The sequence below is a fragment of the Macrobrachium rosenbergii genome, chromosome 4, assembly GCF_040412425.1.
Source record: "Macrobrachium rosenbergii isolate ZJJX-2024 chromosome 4, ASM4041242v1, whole genome shotgun sequence".
Taxonomy (NCBI): Eukaryota; Metazoa; Arthropoda; class Malacostraca; order Decapoda; family Palaemonidae; genus Macrobrachium; species Macrobrachium rosenbergii.
In genome coordinates, this window is record NC_089744.1 from 44,855,569 (window position 1) to 44,874,707 (window position 19,139).

General features: G+C 40.2%; 1 protein-coding gene across 1 annotated transcript in view; it reads right to left on the reverse strand.

The window, feature by feature from the left end:
• The window catches only part of LOC136833711 (synaptonemal complex protein 1-like), a 378,221-nt gene that overhangs the window by 48,205 nt on the left and 310,877 nt on the right, over positions 1-19,139 (reverse strand). The window lies entirely within an intron of this gene.

The window sequence follows — 19,139 nt, forward strand, 5'->3', positions numbered from 1 at the left end:
GTAATTACTGCCTCTGATTGACAGTCATCTTAACCTGTTGAGGGCGTGGCAGAATGGCCAAGAGTCGCCCCTACTTCAGTGGGTACTTTGCAGCCATGGAAGTTCACCTATGGCTGATAAAGACAGAGAAAGTACCCTTGCCCTGAGCATAAACCAGAATAAAAACCAAAATGGTCACCTACACCCACAATTAAAAACCAACACCCCAACCATAAAACTGGTGGGTACTCCAGGTACACTGCACCCCCAGGCATCCCTTAACTCAACAACCTTAAAACACGGCGAGGAGACAGTAGAGGGACAAAGAGCCCCTGTGCTTCCTCTCCCAACACCATGCCGGCCATGGATAAAGGCCCTAACCTACTACAATTTTCGAACACCACTTCAACATCTTTAAAGTACTGCGAAGCAAACACTAATTTAGAGCTCCAAAATGTTGTTTGTAGAATCAAAGACAAGGACACATTGTGCTGAAAAGCAAGAGAAGTGGTCATAGTTTGAACCTCACGAGCTTTAACGTTCAGGATCGGGAAGACGTCCTCTTGAACCTGAGAAAGTGCTTCTGAGATCAGGCTCCTCAGGAAAAGAGAGAGAACATTCTTAGAAAGTGGGCATGAAGGGTTCCTCACGGAACACCAGAGGTTGTACGAGGGACCCCTGATCTTCTCAGTCTTGTGGAGGTAGTACTGCAAGGCCCTTACAGGACAAAGAAGTCTTCTTCCGGCCCGACAATGTTCTCCAGGCTCTTAATGACAAACTAGTGGGACCAAGGATGGGAAACATCCTCGTTCTTGGTAAGGAAACCAAGCGAGAGAGAGCACACTGTGTTACCTTGTGCAAACCCAACTTTCTTTCGATCACTTGGAGCTCGCTAACTTGTCTCACCGTAGCCCAAGCTACTAGGAAGAGAGCCTTCTAAGTAAGAGACTTAAAAGAGGCTGAACGTAGAGGTTCAAAGGAGGAGCTCGAGAGCCACTTTAAAACGTCCAAGTTCCAGGAGAGCGCACTGGGACTGTCTATTTTAGAAGTCTCAAAAGACTTAATGAGATCGCTTTTATCTTGATTCACGGACAGGTTCAGGCCCCTATGCTTTAATACTGAGCCAAGCATAGCTCTGTCGCCATTAATCGTAGAGGGCGACAATCTCCTTGAGGTCCTCAAGAAGAGTAAGAAGTCAGCTATCTGGCTCACAGAGGTTTCAGAAGCAGCGATGTCATTCTGTCCACACCATCTTCTGAACACAGTCCACTTGGACTGGTAGGGCCAGCTAGAAGAAGCTCTTCGACATCTAACAATAGCCTCTGCAGCCCTTCGCGAAAACCCTTTTGCTCTGACGAGGCTCCTGACAGTCTGAATCCTGTCAGGGCCAGAGCGGAAAGCCCTTGATGATACCTGAGTAAAAGGGGCTGTTTGAGAAGAGACTTTTTGTGAAAGCAGCCTTGGAAAGTCCACAAGCAGTCACAGCAGGTCCAGAAACCATTCTTTTCTTGGCCAGAATGGAGCGATGAGAGTCATTGAGACATTTGGGTGACACATAAGCTTGTTCAGAACCTCCTGAATCAACCTGAAAGGAGGGAAGGAATAAACGTTGAGGCCCGTCTAGTCAAAAAAGCATGGCATCCGTCACCCACGCCAGAGGGTCTGGGACTGGGGAGCAAGAGAGAGGAAGGCGGTTGTTCCTCAGTGCTGTGAAGAGATCTATGGAAGGCTTGCCCCAAAGCTTCCACAGCTCTTTGCAGACTTTGGAGTCTAAGGGCGACTGCGGCTCAGCTCGTCTGCCAAGACATTCATTTTTCCCTGAACAAAGTGGGGGAGAATCTTTACTTGTAACTGCTCTGCTCGGAGAAGGTGGTCCTTTGCTGCCTCACAGAGTGAAGGAGTGGGTGCCTCCCTGTTTGCAGACATAGGACAGAGCTGTGGTATTGTCCAAGTAGATCGCTACAATTTTCCCCAAGACTAGTGGGGCAAATGCTTGAAGGCCCAGGTGAATGGCTTTTAATTCCCTGACAATGATGTGTAGCGACTTCTGGTCCGATGTCCACGTCCCAGAGACCTTTCAAGTTCCCAGCAGAGCTCCCCAACCTACATCTGAAGCATCGGAAAGGAATTCTAGGCTGGAGTTCACAGGAAGGAGAGAGACCCCTTCCTGAAGTCTTTCCTCTGATAACCACCATCAAAGATCCTCCTTGATCTCCGATGCGACCAGGAAGACGATGGAGTCTGACTGAGTCTTCCTACACCAATTCGCCTTCAGGAAGAATTGCGGAGGTCTCATGTGAAGCCTTCCAAACTTCATAAACTGTTCCACCGAAGCCAAAGTGCCAAGAAGGCTCATCCATTGAAGAGCTGAGGAGGTCGAGAGACTGAAAAATTCTTGAATAGCTAGGAGACATGACTAGACTCTTTTCGAGGAGAGAAAAGCCTGAAAAACCTGAGAGTCCAGAGCCATTCCCAAATAGCGAATACTCTGAGTCGGAGTCATCTGAGACTTTTGAACATTGATCAGAATGCCCAACTCCTGTATTAAGCAAAGGGTCCTTTCCAAGTCCTTCTTGCATAGTTCCTGTGAAGAAGAACGGAGAAGCTAGTCATCCATGTAGAGGGATGCATTAATCCCAAGGAACTGAAGCCACTTGCCGAGAGGAGCGAAAATTCGAGTCAAGACTTGTGGGGGCTGTGGCCAGGCTGAAGCAAAGAGCCTGAAACTGAAGAACCCTGGCCCAGAAAATGAATCTCACAGACTTTCTCGAGTCTAATTGGATGGGGACATGAAAATAGGCATCCTGCATGTCCAGGGTGACCATCCAGTCGCACTGATGGAGAGAGGACATGACAGAACGGTTCATTTCCATATTGGGAGCTGACATCCAATACAGTATGGGTCTCCAGGCCCCCGATGACTTGGGGACCACAAAGTCTGTTGTAGAATCCTTCCAATGACTGGTCTACTACCTCCTCCACTGCTCCTTTGCGAAGGAGAGACTCGATGTCTTGAGCAAGGGCCGAAAACTTCTCGGATCCTGCCAAATAAGCCGTCAAGGTGGTCGGCGGCTTCTCTTTTAAAGGAATGGAGTAGCTCGTCTTCAAAACTTGTACTACCCAGGGCTCTGCCCCTCTGTGACTCCATTCCTTCCAAAATTGGTGCAACTTGGCACCTACCGGGGTGCGAAGGACACAGCTCTTACTTGTTTGTGGCTGGTTTGGTAGACACCTTCTTGAAGGACTTCGATGGGGGACAAAGGTTGGAACGAGGTCTAGAATGGGATCTGGCTTGTCCTCCTTGAAAGGGCTGGGGTTGCAGAGGAGAGGACTTAGGAACTACTGCAGGAGCTACCTTGGGGTGCTTTGTGGATTGCGCCAGCAAATCGTTAGTCGACTTCTTCTGCAATGCAGACACAACCTCTTTCATGGTGTCCTGAAGGATGAGGTGGGTCTTGTTGAGTGGAGCAAACATAAGGGCCGACTTCTGAGTCGTGGAAACTCTTTTGGTAACAAAAGAGCAATTTTGGTAACAAAAGAGCACCACAACTCCCGCTTCTTAAGAGAGCCCATCGCATACAACGATGAAAGCTCTGCCGAGCCATCCCTAACTGCCTTGTCTCCATACGACAGTTCAGTCAACCAATCTGAGGCAAAGATTTTGCTAGGACTGGACAGTCCTTAATCTTCCTTGCCAACACAAGTTCCTTGTTAGATGAGTTGGTAGAGTTCTCGGCTAGCATTCTGCTAGGTCCGAGTTCAAGTCTCCGGCCGGCCAATGAAGAATTAGAGGAATTTATTTCTGGTGATAGAAATTCATTTCTCAGTATAATGTGGTTCAGATTCCACAATAAGCTGTAGGTCCCGTTGCTAGGTAACCAATTGGTTCTTAGCCACGTAAAATAAGTCTAATCCTTCGGGGCAGCCCTAGGAGAGCTGTTAATCAGCTCAGTGGTCTGGTTAAACTAAGGTATACTTAACTTTAACTTCCTAGCGCACCCACTCTCCAGTCAAGGAAACTAAAAGATCTCCAGAACCTTGAAGATGTTCCTTACAAGATGATCCAACCCTGGAGAGAAGAACATTGCCTTAGAGGAGGCGAAAGCAGTGTGCCGCTTAGCGTCAACCAAGCTGGAGATGTCCACCTGAGAGGAGGCAGACATTCCCAAGGGAGGAGCTTCTCCTGTGACATAAAAATGGTACCTTCTCTTGAGTAGCTTAGAAGGAGGGAAGGCAAACGTAGCTTTGCCTGAGTCCCTCTTAGAAGCCAACCACTTGTCAACCTCTTTCAAGGCTCTCTTTGAGGAAGAGGAGAGGACTAACTTGGGGAGGCAAGAGTCACTGGCTTGCTTCTTCATAAGAAAGGTTGATGCGGGCAAATCTGGAGGCACAGGCTGGGAAAAGTCAGGGAAGTTTGCTAAAAAAAATCTGAGAAGGCTCAAATAAGAGGAGGAAAGGGCAGAATCATGGCCAGCTTCTTCCTTATCAGACAAGATAGGCGAAAGATAAGCTTCCTTCTTCTTGGCAACTGTCTTCTTAAAGAGACCCATCAGGTCATCTAGCTGGCACTGAGTAGGGGCTAAAGAAGAATCCTCGAATCGAAGCAAGTGGATGAGGGGATGATAGTGCCAAGTGCTTCAAAGGAGGTGCCGAGCGGTCCACAGTAGGCATCGAGCGAGCAGAAGTTGGCGCCAAACGAGCTGGAGCAGAAGCCTGAGTCGGCGCAGCTGGAGCCAAGCGCTCAGAAGCACAAGAGCGTTTAGGCTGTGGCAACGAGCACTTACGATGAGGGTCCAAGCGCTTTGGTGACAAAACCGGACATTCTCCAGATCCAAGACTCCAGACTGTCCCAAGTCGACTGTCAATGCTGCACAGATGAAACAGAAGGAGGAGGAACACCAAAGCTGCAGGATGGTTGGGGACTCACACTGACATCCTTAAACTTCTTAACAGGAGGAGAGCTGTCCGCATCAGCAGAATGCCTCTTCAATGGACAAGATGCAGAAAACCGATGCCAATGATGCCTTCCATCAGACGAAGCATCCTCAGAATCTGACAACAGGCGATGAGTACTAAAAGAGACGCCTTTCCGATGGCGCTCTGTTGCAGCCTGGGACTGGGCAACAGGGTCGACTGAGGGGGCAATTGCCCTTGGGCAAACTGCCAGCCAACCTTCAACCTCCGATATGTCTTCTCCCCAGTGCTGGGGAGTGGGACAGGGACCTTCGTCTAGAAGCACTGGTAGGACAGACAGCCACCTACTCGGAAAGCACAACACTCTCACTCTGCACTGCACTTGCACTGGGTACACTCGAAGCTTTGTCTACAAAAGCTTTGCAAGACATACCTAATTCCATGGCCGTATTGGCCAGGAACTCAAACTTTTATTGAACCTAGATTCGAGACGGCAATGGTGCCGAGATCAGCAGCATAGGAACTTGGTAAAGGAGTATGTGGTAAGGCAGCAGGAGGGCTAAGGATGGGAGACAAAAAAGGGATAAGAGGAGAAGAAACAGTGCTAGCCTCAACCACTGAAGGCAAAGGAATAGCCTCCATATTAGCTCTATTTTCAGCTCTAAGAGCCGCCTTCCTTTTTTTTTATCTCTATCAAGCTTATCTGAACGAGATCTAAAAACCTTCCATTCATATTCATCCCAGTCCTGGTATTCTGAACATATAACCTCCCTCCAAACATTCCTGCCCCTTGCATTTAACCCTTAAACGCTGAGCCTCTATTTACAAAAGTGACTGCCGTATGCCGCCGGGGTTTGGGAAGAAAGTTTTTTCAATTAATCACAGCACGCTTAGTTTTTAAGATTAAGAGTTCATTTTTGGCTCCTTTTATCTCATTGCCTGAAGTTTAGTATGCAACCATCAGAAATTAAAAAAAATATCATTATCATATATAAATATTGGAATATATGACAGTGAAAAAAAAATTTTCATATATAATTGTATACAAATCGCGCTGTGAGCAAAACGGTTAAAGCTAACGAGTTATTTTTTTTCGTTGTATTGTACATTAAATTGCGATGATTTTGGTATATAACAAATTGTAAAACGATCAAGGCAACACAGAGAAAATATTATCACAAAATGATGCATGAATTCGTAACGCGAGGACGTAAAAAAGTTTTTAAAAAAATTCACCATAAATCGAAATAGACTGCTAAAGACTTCCCGTTTGTTGCAAAATGAAGGTAAATGATTGAATATTACTAGAATGTAAGAGTTTTAGCTTACAATTGCATTTTTCGACCATTACGGTCGAGTCAGTTGACCGAAGGTTGAAATTTATATGAAAATATTTCAAAACTGATAAAAGCTACAACCATGAGTTATTTTTTGTTGTATTCTACAAGCAATTACGCACATAGAAAATGGTGCAAAATTTACGACAAAGTGACTAAAGAAATTCTGAGATTTTCAGCAGAGTTAGCACGCGCAGAGGTAAGGAAAAAGTTTTTTTTTTTTTAAATTCACCATAAATCGAAATATTGTGCTAGAGACTTCCAATTTGTTGCAAAATGAAGGTAAATGATTGAATATTACTAGAATGTAAGAGTTTTAGCTTGCAATTGCATTTTTCGACCATTTCGGTTGAGTCAAAGTTGACCGAAGGTTGAAATTTGGCACTTAGTGATTTATATGAAACTATTTCAAAATTGATAAAAGCTACAACATGAGTTATTTTCTGTTGTATTCTACATGAAATTGCCCACATTTTCATATATAAAACTTTATGTAGAGGCTAATAGAAAATGGTGCAAAAATTACAACAAAGTGACTAAAGAATTTCCGAGATTTTCAGTAGAGTTAGAGCGGATGTAAGGAAAAAGTTTTTTCAAAACTTCACCATAAATCGAAATATTGTGCTACAGACTTCTCGTTTGTTGCAAAATGAAGGTAAATGATTGAATATTACTAGAATGTAAGAGTTTTAGCTTACAATTGCATTTTTCGACCATTTCAGTCGAGTCAAAGTTGACCGAAGGTTGAAATTTTGGCACTTATCGTGATTTATATGAAAATATGTCAAAATTGATAAAAGCTACAACATGGGTTATTTTTTGTTGTATTTTACATGCAATTGCGCACATTTTCATATATAAAACTTTATGTAATGGCTAATAGAAAATGGTGCAAAAATTACGACAAAATGACTAAAGAAATTCTGAGATTTTCAGCAAAGTTAGCACACGCAGAGGTAAAGAAAAAGTTTTTTTTTTAAATCCACCATAAATCGAAATATTGTGCTACAGACTTCTCGTTTGTTGCAAAATGAAGGTAAACGATTGAATATTACTAAAATGTAAGAGTTTTAATTTACAATTGCATTTTTCGACCATTTCGGTCGAGTCAAAGTTGACCAAAGGTTGAAATTTTGGCACTTATCGTGATTTATATGGAAATATGTCAAAATTGATAAAAGCTACAACCATGAGTTATTTTTTGTTGTATTCTACATGAAATTGCCCACATTTTCATGTATAAAACTTTATGTACCGGCTAATTGAAAACAGTGCAAAAATTACGACAAGGTGACTAAAGAATTTCTGAGAATTTCAGCAGAGTTGGCGCACGCGGACGTAAGGAAGTTTTTTTTCCAAAAATTCACCATAAATCGAAATATTGTGCTACAGACTTCTCGTTTGTTGCAAAATGAAGGTAAATGACTGCATAATACTGAAATGTATGAGTTTTAGCTTACAATTGCATTTTTTTACCATTTCGGTCGAGTCAAAGTTGACCGAAGGTTGAAATTTTGGCACTTATCGTGATTTATATGAAAATATGTCAAAATTGATAAAAGCTACAACCATGAGTTATTTTCTGTTGTATTCCACATGAAATTGCACACATTTTCATATATAAAACTTTATGTAACAGCTATTAGAAAACGGTGCAAAAATTACAACAAAGTGACTAAAGAATTTCTGAGATTTTCAGCAGTTAGAGTGGACGTAAGGAAAAAGTTTTTTTTTTTAAATTCACCATAAATCGAAATATTGTGCTAGAGACTTCTCGTCTGTTGCAAAATGAAGGTAAATGATTGAGTATTACTAGAATGTAAGAGTTTGAGCTTACAATTGCATTTTTTTACCATTTCAGTCGAGTCAAAGTTGACCGAAGGTTGAAATTTTGGCACTTATTGTGATTTATATGAAAATACGTCAAAATTTATAAAAGCTACAACCATGAGTTATTTTTTGTTGTATTCTACATGAAATTGCACACATTTTCATATATAAAAAGTTATGTAACGGCTAATAAAAAACGGTGCAAAAATTATGACAAAGTGACTAAAGAATTTCTGAGATTTTCAGTAGAGCTAGCTGATGCTTTCTTTTGGGAGAAGAAAGAAATTCGCGCATGCGCAGCTGGGTCACGCTTGTAAACAAAACAACAGCGTGATCCGTGAGCTCCCAGCATCCCTCAAGGCGCGTGATTCAAAATTTTTTTTGCAAACTAGGCCTATAAGTATTTTTCCACAAATATTTAAAAAAACTTTTTGTAGTCGACGTGAAATACGTCCAGTCGGCGTTAAAGGGTTAATGCACTTAGTGTGAGAATTGTAGGCGCTTTAACTAATCTCGTCTTGCAACCCTCGGTACAAAACCGAACACTAGAACTAGAATCTGACATCTTAATTAGGAATTATTTTACCAAAGCTGAGAAATAACTAATTAAAAAAAGGCCACAAAAAACTCAAATACTTCACCAATACTGGAACAAAAATCCAAAAAATGATGAAAAGGACTGCACAAAAGCCACCAATGTTGATCGGGAGCTGGCAGAAAACGAACTGAAGTTTCCTGCTGAGTTGTACCTGTCAGTCCCGATAGTAGGTGGGACCCTGTCACCTACACTAGCGATGGTGGTGCCACCGCAAAATTTGAATTTTTGGACTACCGTTGTAGGAAGCTAGTAGCTGTGTAACTGCTTGGTAAGTCACTTACATAAAATTAAACTTTAATGTGAAATGAAGCCAACAAAATCTAATCCACTGATGTTTGAAATTTAAGGTGGCCATCCAGTTTACGAAGGGAAATACTTATTTATTAGGATATAGTAATAATATTTATACAAGGAATGAAGGACACCATAAAGAACAATGTTTACATAAACAATGCTTTCTGCAAGACTAATTTTTTGCCTCTAACTGTCATAACTGACAAAGAAGGTTACCATAGAAATCCCAGGGAAAGGACCCATATAATTTTTATTGCAGTAATTTTTTGTTACCTTGCAAAGTCATTCTCAATCTGTTAAAAGAAAGTTGTAAAACTACAAACATGCTCATATTAAATATTACCATGAGAATGTAAACGCTTGAAAATACACAAAAATTTAAATCTAAAAAGAGGAAACACTGCGAAAACATCTAAACATATTTAGTGGAAACGATGCACTCTCTCAAGGTGAATTAGATTTCTTGATGGTTTTGCAATTACTTTACAACTTCTTTTAAAATCTGAGAACTTGAGAGTCAAAAGGTTACCAAAGAGTATAGAGAAGTAAAGAGAGGACACTCGTGCTTCCCCATTGTAACTGCAGGCGACGGTGGTGCCTCTACCGGCGGGCACGTAATTGGAATTGGAAGATGTCAACAACATGACAGGGACACAGTTCTGTGCTGCAGTTAACTGCCGTAATTCAAGAAAAAAAAGGCCTGAGTTATCATTTTTTCAATTCCCCAAAGACAAGGAAAGGTGAGTGATATGCTTTCAGTTACATTTTATCAAAACTAAGTTCACACTAATGAAATTATGAGATATGTTGATGGTCATTCTCTCGTTGTTCCTTTGACCAAAGGAATTTCTATTTAACTGCCCCACATGGTTGGGTGGTATCAAATCACCTGGCCCACGAAAGCTGCCTTGCCTCTCTGGATGGCACATGGCAATCAAAGATCTGTTACAGTTGTGGGATGAGTTACATTCAAAGTACAAGCTGTCTTACCTATTAATGAACAGAATGAATCAAGATTGTATGGAGAATTTATTTTCAATAATTTGGAGCAAAGGTGGGCACAGAGACAACCCAGATGCATGTCAGTTCAGGAGTGCATTCCGCCAAGTCATGGTGGATGCTATTATGGTTCCAAGTGCTGATGCTAATTGCCAAGAAGACATTGATACCTTCTTGGTAACTCTGAACAATATTGGGGATTCACATTTTGCAAAATCTGCAGTGAATGTCACACATTCTTCTCTGCCAATTTCTGTATCATTACAGTCAGTGTCAGTAATGACCCTTCCTGGGGGAGCCTACCACTCGAGGAACGCAATATCAGGAGTTTCATTTTTCGTAAGATTCGTCACAAGGTTTATAGAGAATGCAGGACAAAGCTTCAAAGTACTCTGGATCCATACAACCCAGTTCATGTTTTCCTGTCCAAGAAGACTCATGGTAACAGGAGAGGGGCTAATTGTACCAGCCCCAAGTACAGTTCTTTACGACATGATTACTCAGATGGAAAACGAATATAGAAAGATGGTTTCTGACATTTACTGCATAAGCAGAGTTCACTACAGACTTGTGACAGGCTTGGAGGAGAAGATGCAGAGAAAATTTTTAGCTTGTTCTGTGTGCAACTGCAGGTTCTTCATTGTCAACCTCTTTATATGCATCTACCTTCATCACACTATAAAAGATGCAAACAAAAGTCTTTTAGTTGCAGGTCAAAAGAATCAAAAACTCATGAAGTTCAGTCATCTGTAATACTGAAAATGTATACTTGCAGTGTAGGGCCCAGATGTAATAAATATACTTGCGATGTCTTAAGTTACAATGGTGCTTGTATCCTCATTTTTCTGGCTTTCCTTGTGATAATATTCCTGTTTTCCATTTAGTTTCTGAATAATATGGTTAGAAACATTTGTATTTGTCAACTGTCGCAGAAAAAAAGTTTGAAAAAAAAAAGTTTATTACAATCTGGTATGTGACTATGTAATGTTGAAAAACCTTAAAGAACCCCAAAACGTAATGTAACGAACAAAAACTTGACTTTACACCATCGTAAATGTTAGTGCATCCAGGCCCAGTATAATAAAATAAAGATATCAATTTCAGTATGATAAAATAAAGGTATCAATTTATAACAGAGGAGTTTCAGTTTGTTTATAGTTTGACCTGTTATACCTTATAAATATATTTTAGAAAAATATGGCCGTTTTAACATTACTGTGTTATAAGGTGTGATGGAAGAGAAGTTGCTGTAAGATGGTAGTGGGTCAAGAGAGACAGTTGCAAATCGTTGCATTCAGCAAATAGTTTGGTTACTTCAGCCGTTTGTTTGATGAACACACAATATTGGCTCTGGTATGCGAGTCATATGACCGAGTTGGTATGTGGGTACATAAGTTAAATGCGTTAGGAAATCTAGATTTTGTGTCTAATTCTGCCCAAAAATTAGTCCGATCGTTCATTAGCGAAGCTAGAGCGAGATCGTCAAGACATTAGCTTTGAGTGTTGCAATCTCTTAGAATTGGCAGAATAAGGTAAAGTTCAGACTCTTCGTTTTTCTGTGTGAATTGTGAACTTATGTTTTTTTTACCGTTTCAAGACATTTTTGAACCTGTGTGGAAAGTTCAACATAACCTTTTTACCATTTTTATATTCTATTTTATTGTGTTCTATTTACCAGTAGGCTATTTACTCATGCATTTTAGACTTTTTATTATTATGTTTTGCACTTGCATATTTTTGGGAGATTATTATTTGTGCTTAATTCTTTTGACAGATGTCTGTGGTGGGAACATTGTGGTGAGAACATTGTGGTGGTGATGACTTTGTGGGAATGTCTATTTTTCTCATGTGGTAGACTTTTGAGACTAGACTTACAATGTCTCAGATAGAGTATGTGAGAGTTTTTGAATTTGCAGGCTATTAGCCACAATCAGATTTTTAGTTGGACTGAGACTAAATCTTGAGTTAGATGTTTTTTACTTGACAATTTCATTTATGGTGCATTTTAATCTTTGCTTTGTTTATTCATTACTTGTTGGGTTACTTTAAATAATAAATCTATTTTTGTAGGAAAGATTGCGTTTCCTTAGATGATCCATTTCATTTCTTTAATGTGGAATGCAAGAGAGAGAGAGAGAGGAGAATGGGAATGAGAGAGAGGGCGATTGCCGAGAGAAAGAGGGAAAAAAATGAGAGAGAGAGTGTCAGGGGAGGTCTGTGTGGGCTGAGAGTTAGAGGGGGAATAAGGGTCGAAATCCCATTGTCTCCTGAAGGTAGATCGCAAAGACACGTTACGTAACACTTCAAAGAAGTGTTTAATCTGTGGGCATAACAGATTAATTTGGTGGCAGCGGTAAAAGTTTTAATTTGGTAGTAGCGGTGAAGCTTTAATTTGATAGCAGCGATATATGGAGTTAATAATAGACTAATTGACAACACTGAATAGCCTGAGGCGAGATGAATGATCAGTCTTAAGATAGCGCGTGTAATGTGATGGGGTGTCAGTTTACGTGTTAACAGGGTGAATTCTTTTTTTTTGTTTCTATTCGAGCATTCGGGAGTAGTGAGCTGTGAAAATAGATCAGGGTGATATGTAGAGCAATTTGGGGTTAAGAAAATACCCAAATAAGTGTGATTAGTGGCGATTGTGAGTTAATTAAGCATGTGATGATTTTACAAAATCATATTCTGTCTTCTTCGAGATGGTGACGTCACAAGTTGCACAGAGCTCCGTTTTCTGTTAGCAAGGCACGAGTGATAAGTAATACGTTTTCTGTTCTTTTTTTAGAAGAGGGCTAACCTTCGCCTTTCTCTCGTTTTCTTTCGTTTCATTTCATGTTGTTACGATCGGGAAGAGTGATATTTCACAAAATGTCAGACTCAGACGCAGGGACGTCGCAGTCAGTTGTGACTCACAGGCTGACGAACTTTAATGCAGGCATTACAAATTTTAAGGGACTAGTTGATGGGAAATTAACTCAAAATGTGGAGACATTTATTAAATCAGTAGATAATTATCTGAATTCTAGGAAGATTACGGGTGGCGCTGATGCTATAAGAGAAGCGAAGGCTTTCCTGGATCTAGACAAAGGGGACGTTGGAGAACGAGCACGCGGTTTCGGGTTCAGAAAGTGTAAAACTTGGAAAGAACTTCAGGAATTTTTACGTGCGTCGTATGGTGGGATTGACCGCGAATGCGTTGTTCGGAATTTACAAGCGCTTATCAGAACTAGGAAGGGTAACGATTCATTAATCGCGTTCAGTGCTCGCTTATTTGATGCAATAGGTGAGTTAAAGAAATCTATGATAAACTCTCCATGGATAAATGGAAATAATATCTCCTTAGATAGTTTTGAAAAACTGCTACACTTTGCCTGCCTTTTAACGTCAGTCCCAGATATAATTACAGATAGTTTTGATAAAAGAATTGATCAGGATACAGATGAATCCTTTTTGTTTGCACAGATTAACAAAAACCTATCAAAATGCCCGACGCTGGACAGTAGTTTTGTGAAGGGAGGTGCTAAAATTTCAGCAACAGTTTCAAAGCCACAGAATAATGCAAATTCCTCAAATCTAGGAAACAATGCAGGAGTGAAATCATGTGCGCGGGTGGAATCGAAGAAAACCTCAGAGAGATCAGTAACAACAATTCGTTGTTTTAATTGTGATAAAAGTAGGACATAGTAAGTCAAATTGCAGAGTGAGATATTGTTCAGCTTGCAAATCTTCAGACCATGGGTGGAGATTTTGCCCAGCCACAAAGAATAGAGAATATTCAGGGAAAACACAGGGTAGTTTTAATAGATATGACAGAAGAATTTCACATGATGCAAGTTCTAGGTACACAAACGAACATCAGAATTTTCACAAGATAAGTTCGAAGACGGGCACAGGATAATGAGCAATCAGGTCTTAGAGTCACCAGAACCTAGGCCGATTGTATGTGGATTTTCCAATGGCATTGAAATTTCTATCTTCATTGATTCTGGTAGCTCAGTTAACCTAATAGATGCTGATTGTTTCCACTCGAAATTTCCAGAGTGTAAATTAGTCCCAACTAATGAGACAGTGTGTGATGTACAGGCGAGAAAATTGAATATCTTAGGTTCGTCATCTCTTACGCTTTGTATCGGCGGAAAGACAATAGTAGAACCATTTTTGGTCATAGAAGGATTAGCCTTAGGTGAAATGGTTTTGCTAGGACACCCTTCTTGCATGCGACATAACATCAATATTCTTACAGGAATTCAGGGGATTACAATAGGTGAGCCAGGTTGTTTTGTTCCATATATACACATGGAAAAAACTTGTGAGAAACCCAAGACGCAGACTGTGACATGTGTAACACATTCATTAGAGAATGAAGACATTCCGCAAAAGTCTTTCAAAGGATTTTTGTTAGAAGATATTGAATTGCATCCGCGAGTTCCTACATTGATTAAAGTGTCGGTGAAAGAGAAAAAGTTTCCTTCTCAAGTATGCGTTGTTGAGGGAACCGAGAAATTCAAAGACGTTGTGAGTACGGTGTCAGTAAATGAAGTTTCAGTCACAGGCGTAACTACAGTAGAATTAGTAAGCTATCAAGACTCAGTGAAAAAATATCACAAGGGTACTTACGAAATTGATTTTGAAGAGTTTAAGGAAGAACATAAGATAGTGAGTTTTTGTGGAGACGGTAACATGTTTCCCAGCGAGGAGCTACAATTCAGAGGTCAAGTTCTTCACGAACATTTGGCTAAAGCTGATTATTCTGAGTATTCAGATAGAGAAAGTGTTGAAAGAATATTTAGATATTATTGCTTTGAAGGGAGATAAACTAGGAGTTACAGATGTTTTAGAACATTCAATCCGCCTAGAAAAAGGTACAAATCCCATATATATTCCAGCGTATCGAATTCCTTTTAAGATCAGAGAAGAAGTAGAAAAAGAAGTTCAGAAGTGGGAGTCGGAAGGTATTATTAGGGCAAGCTCTTCACCTTTTAATTTTCCTTTACTAGCGGTCCCAAAGAAAGACGGTAGCATAAGAGTTTGCATAGACTTTCATAAATTGAACGAAAAGACATGCCCTGATAGATACCCTGTGGCTTGTTTGCCTGATTTGTTTGTTGAGATCGGTGGCAAGAATATATATTCGTCTATAGATCTTATGCAGGGGTTTTTGCAAGTTCCTCTTAGCGAGAATAGTCATAAATTTACAGCATTTTCTATACCAAAGGGACATTACGAGTTTAATAGGATGCCTTTTGGATTACAAGGGTCCCCAATAACATTTACTAGGCTGGTTAACACAGTACTTCATGGTTTATTAGGAAAGTCGGTGTTTGTGTACATGGATGACATTCTCATATGCACAGATACAATCGAAGAACATCTAAAGGTGTTAAAAGAAGTCCTCAAGCGATTAAGGTTCGCTGGATTAAAAGTCAAATTGGCTAAATGTGAGTTTCTGAAGAAAGAAATTGTTTATCTAGGTCATGTTATCTCTAAAGAAGGAGTCAGAGTGAATGATGACAAAGTCAAAGCTATCGTGAGTTTTCCAGTTCCCAAAACCAAGAAGCAGATTCGTTCATTCCTAGGTATGTCTGGTTTCTTTCGCCGTTTTGTGCGGAATTTTTCTACAATAGCGTCTCCATTGACAGATCTATTACAGGAAGACGTTAAATTTGTTTGGAGTGACAGTCAGCAATTAGCTTTTGAGAAGCTTAAGAGTGCTTTAGTGAACCCACCTGTTTTGAAGTTTCCAGATTTTAGTCAACCGTTCACCTTGGGGACTGACGCGAGTCAGGAAGGTATAGGTGCGTGTTTGATGCAGAAATTTGAGGGAAAATTACACCCAATTGCTTTTTATAACAGAAAGTTCAAAATGCGTGGTAGTAACGAAAGGCTGATGTCAGTTGTGGACAAGGAGGCTTTCGCAGTCGTCTCTAGCCTTGTTCATTTCAAGATGTTGTTGTCGGGAAATAAAGTTGAGATTTTTACAGATCATCAACCGTTGTTAGAGCTTTTAATAAGCCAAATTTATCGCCCAAGAGAGCACGTTGGTTTTGACATTGAGAGATTTTGATGCAAGCCTCAAATACATTGAAGGTAAGCATAATGTGGTTGCAGATGCATTGAGCAGATATTTTCCGGTTGAGGATGAGGGAGTACATACCGAATCCTATGTGGGAGACGAGAGTAGACATTTGGTGTCTCGTGTCTCGGATACTAGTAGTTCTAAGATATCGCATGTAGAGGACATACACGTTCCTACAGTGCATACTTTGGGGAGAAATAGTGAGTCGGCAGTCTCGGAAGAGATTGTTGTTCGTGATGTTGAGGGAAACGTTGTGTGTTATGTTACTGGTGAAAATATCACTTGGGACATACCTTTGCTAGAAGAGAAGCAAGATGAAGATAAATTACTATCAGATGCTAAGGCATTTCTCAGGGGAGTTTTACCGAAGAAAGGGTATAAGTTGCCTTTTTCTGGACTAGAGTTGGAGAATAATTTATTAGTTAGGAAAGTTAAGTATAACTTGCGAAGTACTCTAAGCATGGGTGAAATTACACAAATCATCGTGCCAGAGAGTCCAGTACCACAAGTTCTAGACATTGTACATTGTAAATTTGGTTCTCCTCATTTAGGTGTGGACAAGACGTATGAAAACGTCAGGTCAAAGTTCTTTTGGAAAAATATGTTTTCCGCAGTAGAGGCCTTTGTGAAGAGTTGCGCTGTTTGCAATGCGAATAAGCCGGCGACGACGGTGTCGTGTCGTTTGGGTTCATATCCCATACCAAATAGGCAGTTTCAGAGAGTGCTATGGATATTCTGGGTAACTTCTCAGAATCTGCTTATGGATATAGACATCTATTAGTAGTTGTTGACGAGTTAACTCGTTTTGTCGAGATTTTCCCAATGAAATACAAGTCAGCTGAGGAAGTAGCTATAGCGTTCTTTAAGGGGATAATTTGTAGATATGGTGTTCCTGAATGTCTGATCACAGACAATGGTAGGGAATTTATTAATAAGACCTTAGACGGTCCTGCTAATTTACTGGGAATAAAGAAAGTATCTATAATCCCGTATAGACCAGAAGCGAACGGGTTATGTGAGAGGGTGAATCAGAAAATAATCGAAGCTTTACGCATGACAGTGGGTGGTTCCGATACACATTGGGACAGATCTTTGGATGAAGTGCAATATAGTATCAACACTATGGTGAATGACACAATTAAGATATCTCCAGCAGAAGCTTTGTGTGGGTACAAGTTAAAAGGACCTTTTGATTTGTTACCAGAGCAAGTTAAGGGCGATGTTACTGTTACTTCGTTGATAAATACAGTGAGAGAAAGATTTGCACGTATCAGTAAAGAACTTGAACTTAGTTCGCACGCAATGGTAGAGAAAAGTAACGCGAAATCGCGGGGAGTAGCTTTTTCTATGGGTGATAGAGTGTTTGTTAAAGTGAATGTTCGGAATGATCCGAATTATAAATTAAGTCCGAAGTTCCATGGACCTTTTGAGATTGTAGAGATCAAAAAAGGGAATAGATTTGTAGTAAAAGATGTAAATACTGGTGTGACGAAATTGACTCATATTTCAAAATTAAAGAAAGTTGGGATGTAATGGAACATTTGTATATAGTTAGAGGGATAAATGGGTTGACATTTGTATATACTGTATATAATACTTATTGTTTTTTTGTTTTTTTGTTTTGTTTTGTGTTCATTTTAGATGAAGTAGAGAATAAGAGAACTTTACCAGTCTCTTTAACTAGATTGATGAAAGAAATAAGAATAACGTTAGATAGAGTTGATAAAGGGATAGATAAAACGTTAGAATGGATTCCTGACGTTACTCCAGGAAATTCACCTTCTATACAGAATAGGAGAAGTAAAAGAGCAGCACCTTTAGTTCTTTTACGTGTTGGTGTGATTGCTGCGATTGGAGCGATGTCCATTGGAAGTTTAGTCAAAGTAGCAGAAGTTCAAAGAGACCTAATAGCTCAGGGGAAACAGTTAAATCAGTTGCAAGAAAGTAATGAGAAGTTGAGAAGTGGTTTTGAAACAATTAGACATTCCTTGAATGATTTGTCAGTTACGGTAGAAGGTTTGAAAGAAGATCTAGATGTGACAATAGCACTTCTTACGATCCAACATACTTTTCTTAATGTTGAGAAAGAAACTGATTCTCTAAGGACAGAAGTGCAAATGCAGATAAAAGCAATTATTGCTGCAGCAGATGGTCGTGTGTATGGTGATATATTACCTTTGGGATACTTAGAAAACGTTCTAAGGAATTCCGCTTATCTACATGGGGCGAAAGTGTTGTTCACGGGAGGAGATTTGTATTTATATTATAATGTTTTGAGGGTGAGATTGTCTGATCGGGGATTGATAGTATACGTTCCTGTCAGTACAATGAAGCCTTTTCTTAGTTTTATTATTAGACCTTTTCCGAGTGCTTTTGGAGACTTAGTAGTGACATGGGATGGATTAGAGACCATGTTCATTTTGGGAGATCAATATCAAGGTTCGGGAGTTGATTTTAAGACAGGTTGTACCTTGGTTAGGGAGAGGTATGTGTGTGACAGTAATATTTTCCAATTGCGAGTTGTATTTGTGGGTGGTTGTGAATTATCATTAGTTCATAGACAGACTCCGACAGAATGTGACTTTATACGGTTTCCACATGAATACCACATGATCACCACCAGAACTCTTACTGCCATATACTGCAAAGAATGTCCTGTTACGACGATGTGCCGAGGTAACAAGTCGATGTCGTTCATTCTTCGAGGATCTAAGCTGTTTGATTCTTCATGTCGAGTAGTGTCAACAGACTTCCTCGTACTTAGCCGTGCTGTGTTCAACAGTTCCGAGAAGATATTCATGCGTCATATGCATAATGATCATGATGTAGTTCCAGTGCCTTCAACAGAGATACCGATGACTGTTCCGCCATTGTTGGAGAACGATGATCCGTTCATGGTCGAGTACCGTGAATACATTCTGTCATCCATTTTGATAGTTTTAGTGGCTATTTTACTGATAATTCTTGTTGTGGGAGTAGTTAAGCTTATTTGTGCTTGTAAGACTAAATGCAAGGGCTCTAAGAAAACGACCCCAGTGACTTTGCAAGTACGTCATGAGAGCAGCACTTAAATCTGGAGTGCAGTAGACATTGCTAATTGAGCATAGCT